This window comes from Felis catus, chromosome F2 (genome assembly GCF_018350175.1).
Source record: "Felis catus isolate Fca126 chromosome F2, F.catus_Fca126_mat1.0, whole genome shotgun sequence".
NCBI lineage: Eukaryota > Metazoa > Chordata > Mammalia > Carnivora > Felidae > Felis > Felis catus.
Window position 1 is genome coordinate 82,590,400 of NC_058385.1, and position 8,195 is coordinate 82,598,594.

Consider the following 8,195-nt stretch of genomic DNA (forward strand, 5'->3'; position numbering starts at 1 on the left):
GGACGTCAGCATGAAGACAATTCCTGGAGGCAGTAGGAGGAGGAACTGGGGGAGGGGCTTTTCTGGGAGCACCCAGCGACGGAGCACCGAGGACGCCACAGCTGACGGGCCAGCTTGTGGGCCCAGCCCTGCCCGTTCCACTCGGCGCCCAGGCTCAAGCAGCACCTCCAGCCTCCGGCGGCCCCCTCGCACACTCCCTGTGAGCGCTCGCACACCGAGCTCTGGGCAGCCCCCAGCCCCTGCCCCGGACCCTGGGCCGTACCTGTGGGCGCTGCACCGACCCTTGGGCCCTCAGGCCCCAGCTGTCCGGGAGCTGCTTGAGGAGGGGCAGCTGTGCCGGGCAGGCTCCACACAGCCAGGTCGAGCGGCTCCAGGAGCCCCCACCTGGGGACAAGACGGTGGTCGGCATGGCCTTCCTGTGTTTGCACTGTCCCCGCCCCTACGGCCTCGCTTGGCCTCTGCCCGCTGCGCCGGGCCATCCCTGGCACTGCCCTGGGCTCCCTCCTCGCAGCCTCAGCTCACCTGGCAGTGCCCCCTTTGCCCTCCCCACAGGTGCCAGTGCAGCCGCCGGGCCTGGGGGCTTGGGGCACAGGCTGGCCTTCCTCCTACCACTGCCCCTCCCCAGGGGGCCTCTGAGCCTGAGCTGCCGGCACTCCCTGCCACCTGGGGGAGGGTGTGCCGACCATCACCAGGAGCTGGTGGCTCGGCCTGGGCTGAGTGGCCCCCACCTGGCCCTGCCCCCCACGCCCTGTATCTCCTGCCCCCCTGAAGCTGGGCGGCAGCCACCATGGTGTTGGGGGTCAGGGCTCCCTGCAAGGCCCGCAGCCCCTCCACACCATCCAGCCAGCTGCCGGGTTGTCCAGGGTCCCCGGGGGCACCTGCGAGCAGGACACATTTCGGCCCCACTGGGGGAGCCCCAACATGACCCCCCGACGCTAAGACTGGCCGCCCTCCCGGTCGGCAGGACCCCACCTTCATGGCCTCCGTTGCTACCGTCTCCGTGACCTTGTCACTCTGTCACCTCCACGGCTCAGGGACATCCCTGGTGGGAGCAGCCCCTTGGGCCCCCTGGACAGGCCAGGACGTGGCTCCTCCCCTCCACCGGGTAGCCCAGCCTGGAGACCGGTGTCCCCTGGTGCACGGGGCCTGGGGCAGCCTACGGCACGAGGGACTGGCAGTGGGGTTGGGGGGAACCACGTGGCCTGCCCAGCACCCCTACCCCTCTGTGCCTAAGGCTGGGCTCACGCTGTGGGCTTGCCATCTGGGCGTCCCCGCTGCTGGTCGCGGCCCAAGCAGACCCAGGCTGCGGCCCCTGCCCTTAGCGGCCTGCGTGGGAGGCCCTGGAACTTGGGCCACATTTGTCCACGTGGACCTGCCGGCCTTCTCGGCACAGCTCCACCAGGCCCTGGAGCCAGGCCCAGCCCTCCCTGCTGAGCCGCGTCTCCTTGTTGCCCAGAAAACAGCCTCAGGGCCTCAGCCGTGAGGGTGGGGGACAAGTGGCAGAAAGGGGATGCGGGGCTGGAGCCTCTGACCCCAGCTCGGTTCCCTGTGTGGTGGCAGGGGCGGAGGGCTCTCACCCCCAACCAGGCCCCATCCAGGCCACCTGCACAGCTGTGGGCTGAGCAGGAGCCAACGGATACCAAGCTTGCCTTGTGTGTGACCTGGGGGGGGGGGGCAGCGGAAGTGTGGGCAAGGCCCACACTTCGGGGAAACCACCTCCTCCACGGCCACGGAGACCCCTCCTGAGCCCGATCCTGGGCCCTTGCCGGCCTCTCCCTCCTCCCCTAGCTGCCCCACCCTGGGGCCTGGTCACCCCCCACCCGAGACTTCCCGACACTCCTGGACTGGATCTCGCTTCCGGGAACCCCACACCTTGGCCACACCCTCCCCCATCCAGTTCGGGGGAAACCGGCCCCTCCAACCTGGAAGTCCTTTCTCCCAGGCCTGTCGCAACAGGGGAGAATCCCCCCCAGAGGGGACGCTCCCAGGTCCTTGCCAGCCCATGGTTTTCCAATGTGCTTTTCGGTCCGGCGGTCAGGTGGGCCACCCCATGGGCCATTCACTCATTCGAGTGTCGATTCCTCCATCCGATGGCCGCTCCCCAAGTGTAGACACTGTGTCCAGCAGACAAGCCAGGGAAGCTTCGTGTCCACCACCGTGCTGGCCCCCTGCCCCCCCAGGAGCACGCCTTGCCTGGGGAGGGGTGCCCACGAAGGAGGGGAACCCCAGCCTTTGGGGGAGCTGGGGGCATCGACGGGCCCCCTCAGCGGCCTGGCCCTCCCCCCACCCCCCCACCCGACCTCGCGTCGGTAAGCCCTCAGGCCTGCCCTTGCCCGGGTACACCCTCTTCGTGGAATCTGTGCTGCCGCTACCCTGGGAACTTTCCATCGGAAAATGTTGGGTGGGGTGGGCGGGTGGACAGGCCGGGGCAGGCCGCAGACGCACTGTGGGTGGAGGGGCTCGCCCGTCCCACACCGCAGCACGGCCTCCCTGCCCTTCACATTCTGATCTCATCCTCTACCCTCAGGCCCGGACAGTGCCTGCTGTGTGGCACCCCCCGTGCCCCCCCAGCGGCCAGGCTGTCCTCTCAGCACCCAGGGAGTTTCCAGACCGGTTGCCCCATCTGGCCCCTGGGCCACTTCCCCTCCCCCCACTCCTTCTCAGACCTCCTGGGGGGCGGGGGGAGGGGCTCTGGGTCCTCACACCCTGTTCACGCATCTGCCTCCTGCCCAAGAGAGGGTGCCTCCGCAGAGCTAGCCAAAGGCTCATGGCTGAGGATGGGGAGGCCAGGGGCCCGGAAAGGCCTTGGAGCCGACTCAGGGCAGCCTCTGGCCCTTCCCAGGGGCACTTGGGGCCAGGGTCTGGGGCTGAGCCCGGCTCCTCCTGGGCAGGGACAGTAACAGCCACCCGGTGGGACTCCGAGATGGCCTCACCCCCCTGGTGGCAGCCTGGGCTGGCCAGGTGGCCTTCCTCCCACACAGAGTCCAGCCCTGACCTCCAGGCTGCATCACATCCCAGTCTGCCGACACGGCAGAAACTCGTAGCAAACCACGGCTGTGGGCACCGTCATTCTCAGGACCAGTCCTCAAGGCCGCCACTGGGCTCTGGCACAGGCTACGTCCTCTTCCAAGATGTCCCTTCTCCTTGCGCATTCGAGCTGGTGCTCCCCGGGCACCCCTTCCTGAGGCCCCACCTGCCCTAGTGCCCCCACCCCACCCAGGCCAAAGACAGGTCCAGTCCTGCCAGTGCTGGCTTCTACCCCTCCAGCCACAGGCACCAGGGCACAGGTGGTGGCGGGCTGAGCCAGAGGGTAAATGCCAACGGAGCCACACCGGGGCCTTCCGGAAAGAACGCAGTCAGCATGAAGTCTGCAGACACAGCCGAGACTGGCCCCTCCGAGCCCCACAGCAACGACTCCCCGGCCTTTGTCGGGGTGACTCTAACTGGTGAACACGCTGTACACGCTGGGGCACGTCTGACGGGGGCAGTGAGCCCGGTGGGGCCGCGGTAGTCGGAGCCCATGTGGAGGAGCTGCCGTCAACAGGGCCTGATGGGGCCCGGAGTCCGGAGCAGCTCCCAGGTTTGGGGGGGCCGGCAAGTCCGCTGGGGTGAGGAGGCTGAGATGGCCCGAGGGGGTCAGGAGGGAAGGAGGGAGCCCTCGGGAGGGGCCTCAGCTGCGGCTGGGAGACCAGGCCTCGTGCGGGGGGGGGGGGGGGGGGCAGCAGCTCGAAGGCCTGAGGTTCCGCCTCCCGCCCCCGCGGGGCTCCAGGTGCCAGGAGGAAGGGGCTGCCATGGGACGGGGTCGTCTCCCGGGGGAGCCCAACCGGGCACAGCCCCACTTATCTCCTCCTTGATTGGCAGCAGGTGTGTGTTAAAATAAGAAGGGGAGAAGACGTGACAAGAGTCACCCTTTGTGTCACCGGTGTGTGTGTCTCTGTGAGACAAGAGCCCAGAGTCTGGGGGAACCTGAGATCCAGGGGCCCGCACCCCTGTCCCAGCTGCCCCCTCCCCCCCCCACTGAGCTGGAGGAGAAGGTGGCAGGCCCAGGCAGAGGCCCCCGCGGTCCCCTGGAGGGACGGGCACACCCTTGGTTTTTGTCAGTCACCAAAAGCCCAACTCCGACTGCTTACAGAAGGGAGCACGTCTTTCCTGAGCTGGCCGGGCCAGGCCGGGGAGCAAACACACACGTTCTCCGTCCATCCCAGGCTGCCTGACGCCCACCCGCCTTCCTCCTTCCGAGCACATTGAAAGGCACGCTGCCCAAAAGTCACAGCATGTCGTGCTCAAGCACCCCCCCCCGCCCCCCACCGCAGGGTGGCCGTGTGGCGTTCCAACCGCTCACACGACCCTGCTCCCGAAGCCGTGCTCCCCGCCATCGAGTGGCCTGCTCCTCCTGTCTGGCGAGTGGTGGACCGGAGCCGGGCAGGCGGCACTGAAGTCTCGGCACGGGGCACGGGCCGCGGCACAGCCTACGTCCTGTCCGACGAAAGCAGCCAGGACTCGTGTGCCCGGGACAGCCGGTGCCTCACGGGGACCGTCGCCTTGACCTGACACCGTGAGCCGAAGATGCCCCTTCTGGTGGCCGCTCGCGAGCCGACAACTCCAGCACGTGGCTCGCCCGGTAGGTGAGCAGCTCCCAGAACCTCTTTGCCAGCCTCAGGCCTCACTTCCGGTACCGTCCCCCCCCCCCCCCCCCCCCCCCCCCCCCCCCCCGAGAGCTGGGTGGGGCCGGCCCACTGCAGCCTGTCATTCCAGGACCACCACCAGCCGGAACTTTTTCCGGCCGTCCAGGCAGCCCACCGCCTCGGCCCAACCTCGGACGACTTGAAAGAGACACAGGGGCGGGAGGCACAGTCACTTGCCCGGGCCTGGGCCGAGTTTATCACACCTTTCCTGAGCAGGGGAGGCCTCTGCGTCCCCCCCCCCCCCGACTCCATCTGGGGCCACGACTAGCAAAGCCCGTTCCTTCAGGCTGCAGGTGACAGAATCTCTCAGAGAAGGCAGTTCGGGCAGAAAAGGAGGTTGGCAGCTCCCGTGCATGAGACGCCAGGCAAGTGAGCCTTCAGGACCGGCTCGATCCAGTCCACCGGAGAGGGCCACGCTGTTTCCTCCCGCTCTGGCGGCTATCATTTCTGCCGTTTGGCTGCCTTCTCAGGCTCTGTGAGGCACGGGTGATGGCCCTCGGTGCACCTCGTCATGACGGGAAGAAAGGAACCTACTTGCCTCGACCACAAATTCTAGAAACAGTCACACTGACTGCCACTGGGACCCCTGCTGTTCGGGGCTGAATTGTGTCTCCAAGAAAGATGTGGAAATCCTAACCCGGAACCTGTCAATCTGACCTTACTTGGAAGTGGGGTGTTTGCAGGTGACGTGACCAAGTTAAGATGAGGTCATTAGGGTCCCTAATCCCGTGTGACTGGTGCCCCACAAGAGAACATGTGAACAGGACACGTGAAGGCAGAGACACAGGCGGGGAGGATGCAGTGTGGTGACAGACGCGGAGGCGAAGCGATGCGTCCCCGGGCCAAGGGTTGGCGGCAAGGCGCCAGCACCCGGAGACGCGGGCAGAGCCCAGCACACAGGCCGCAGCACCTGCGTTTTGGGCTTCGGCCTCCAGAACCGGGAGGGGACATGTTCTAATCCCAAGGCTCCCGGTTTGTGGCCCTCCGTCACAGCCGCCCTGGGAGACGGACACACGTGCGTACCTGAGACGTGGTCATGGTGGCCCGGCCTCCGTGCCACGCTGGAGCTGGGATGAGGTCATGCAGCCCGAAGGCGGAGAGGGTGCGGCTCCGGGAGAAAAACCCGAGGTGTGCTGGCCAGGGAGGGCGGGGAGGGTGCCGCCGGGGCTGGGGCACACGGCTGAGACTTGGGCCTCGTCGGGCGGGCCTGGGGCTGCAGGTGGGCCGTGACCTCCAGGGCTGGCCGCTGGGCAGGGGTGACCCCATCTCAGCCGAGGCCAAAAGAGGGCCACGGTGATGGCGGCTCAGACGCAGGATCCCTTTCCGGGCTCCTGCCCGCCTTAGACCGCGCCCCGGAGAAAGCGGGAGCTGGCGGCTGAGCCCGAGGCTGGGGGGGCGCAGGGTTGGGGCGGGCGGGGGGGGGGGGGACACAGGAAGATGTGAGAGGAGCAGCGGCCGCAGACTCCGCACTTGTGCTCTGAGGCTCTACTGGCTGGAGGAGGCTTCATGCGGCTCCAGAGAGCAGAGGGCAGCACGAGGAAGACGCTCTGAGCCCCTGACCCGCGGCCGAGAAAATCCGCCGGCAAGGGAGCCGATGCGCCTCCTCGTTGCCCTGAACCAGGCCTTCGTGGGCCAGCAGGGCTCGGCCCCGTCCCCCACGTGCTCACGGCCTTCGCACACGCCGTTCCCTGTTCTCCGTTGTCCGTCCATCTCCACCTTCTGGATTGGGAGGTGTCTGAACAGAGCTTCCGCGCTATCACCTGGTCCGGAGGACCAGCATGGAGCTCCGTGGTCCCAGACCACGGGGGACCTGTGGGCCTCGCTGGGACCGGGACCGAGGGCGGGAGCGCGCTGCCCCGAGGCAGGGTGTAATGTGCATTCCGACCCATCCCAGTGGGCGCAGACCACTCGGGCTTCTCTTCCTCCAAGCGTTCCAGGGCTCAGAGGGAGACTCGCCCACGCAGGATTCTGCAGGAGACGACCTCAAACCAAGGAGCCACCTGATGGCAAAGGAGGCGACGCAGCGGGCGGGAGACGTGGGACCCTGTCGTCCTCCACACGGACACGGCCCCAGGGTGGTTGGAACCGCCTCTAGAATCAGCTGGTGAGGCCGGTGCTGTTCTCCGAGGCGGCTGTAGGTCTCGAACCCATAACCACGCTGCGTACAGGCGGGCTGTGTGCGTCTGGGCGTGACGGGGTGGATGCGGGCATGGCCCACTCGTCACCACTCCCGTGGCCCCTGGGAGCCGTGACTCTGTGCCTCCCATCCTGCCCTGCAGGTCCAGAGGTGCTGGTTCAGGGGGGTTTGCTTCCTCCAGGGGGACAGCGGGGTCACACTGCTCCTAAACTGCCACCTGGTTCCTTTGGGCTCCGCGTGCCAGTAGGCCAGCAGGCGGAGAAAGGAGCTACCATTCTGTAGAGGGTGGTGGCTGCTGCTGGCCGGGGCCGGGGAGTGTGTCCTGGGTCCGGAGCACGGAGGGGCCCGCTGAGACGCTACTGGCGACACGGGCTGGTCTTACCTACACGTGGCAAGTACCGCCACCTTGACTCGGCACCGGGCCAGCGAGGGAACAGGAAGACGGGCCTCTAGGGCGGAGGGGCGGAGAGTCAGCTGTGGCTTTGGGACCAAATGTGGCGCAGGTGCGCCAGCTCCCCGCCCGGCGGTTCTGGGGAGGAACCTTCCCTCCGTGTGGCAGCGTCTGGCTGAAGTCTGTTTCCCTTGCTTCAAAAGCTCCAACAGAGGGACCCCTGGTGGCTCAATCAATCGGCGGGGCGTCTGACTGTTGATTTCGGCTCAGGTCATGATCCCAGGGTCACGGGATCGAGCCCTGTGTCGGACTCTGTGCCGAGCGTGGAGCCTACTTGGGATTCTCTCTCTCTCTCCCCACCCCGCCCTCTCTCTTAAAACAAACAAATGCTCCATGAGAAACCGGTGCAAGTCCCCGTGACTTATCATGGCACCAGGCACACAGCAGGGGCACAATTAATGTTGAGTTCATCAGTGAATCCAATTGGGTGTGGAGGCACCTGGGTTCCCGCCGGGGTACTGGGCAGGCACGTGTCTAGGATCACGGCCTGTGCTTTGCCCCCTCGGCGCCTGCCCACGGCTCTCCCCGCGTTGGACGAGCTCCCGTCTCCCAGCCTGGACTTCACCGTCGGCCCACGTAGTTCAGGCTTGGGCTGTCAGCCACACTCTCAGACCCTGGATGTGGAGGACGTGGTTCAAGTTGAGCAGATACACCAGGCTGTTGGTGGCTGCGGCTACCGTGGTGGGTCCGTGGAGATCACTGCCTCCGACGTCTTCGGGCCACATCTGGTCCCCTTCTTCCTAGGGCCCCCCGTTATCCTTCCAATGCAGAGTCCCGGATTACTTCCAGAGGGAACACAGCAGACAGCGAGCCGTCCTAAACAGAGTGGTCTTGGGGCTGACATGGGGTGCAGGGCAGTGGGGGCCCCTCACTCTCTGGGGGGAGACGTCGCCTGCCTCCCAGGACCCAGGACAAGCTGGCC

The 8,195-nt window shown here is 66.9% G+C and overlaps 1 long non-coding RNA gene across 3 annotated transcripts; it reads left to right on the top strand.

Moving 5' to 3' along the window:
- The first annotated feature begins 2,429 nt into the window (after nucleotides 1-2,429).
- Nucleotides 2,430-5,321, top strand: LOC109496281. Of its 3 annotated transcripts, none has more exons than XR_002739591.2 (3): nucleotides 2,430-3,580; nucleotides 4,133-4,625; nucleotides 4,972-5,321. It is a non-coding gene; the product is annotated as an uncharacterized LOC109496281 (long non-coding RNA). The 3 variants fall into 3 exon arrangements; XR_006592638.1 differs by having other exon boundaries at nucleotides 4,133-4,621; XR_002739590.1 differs by lacking the exon at nucleotides 2,430-3,580 and having other exon boundaries at nucleotides 4,074-4,625.
- Nucleotides 5,322-8,195: the final 2,874 nt, after the last annotated feature.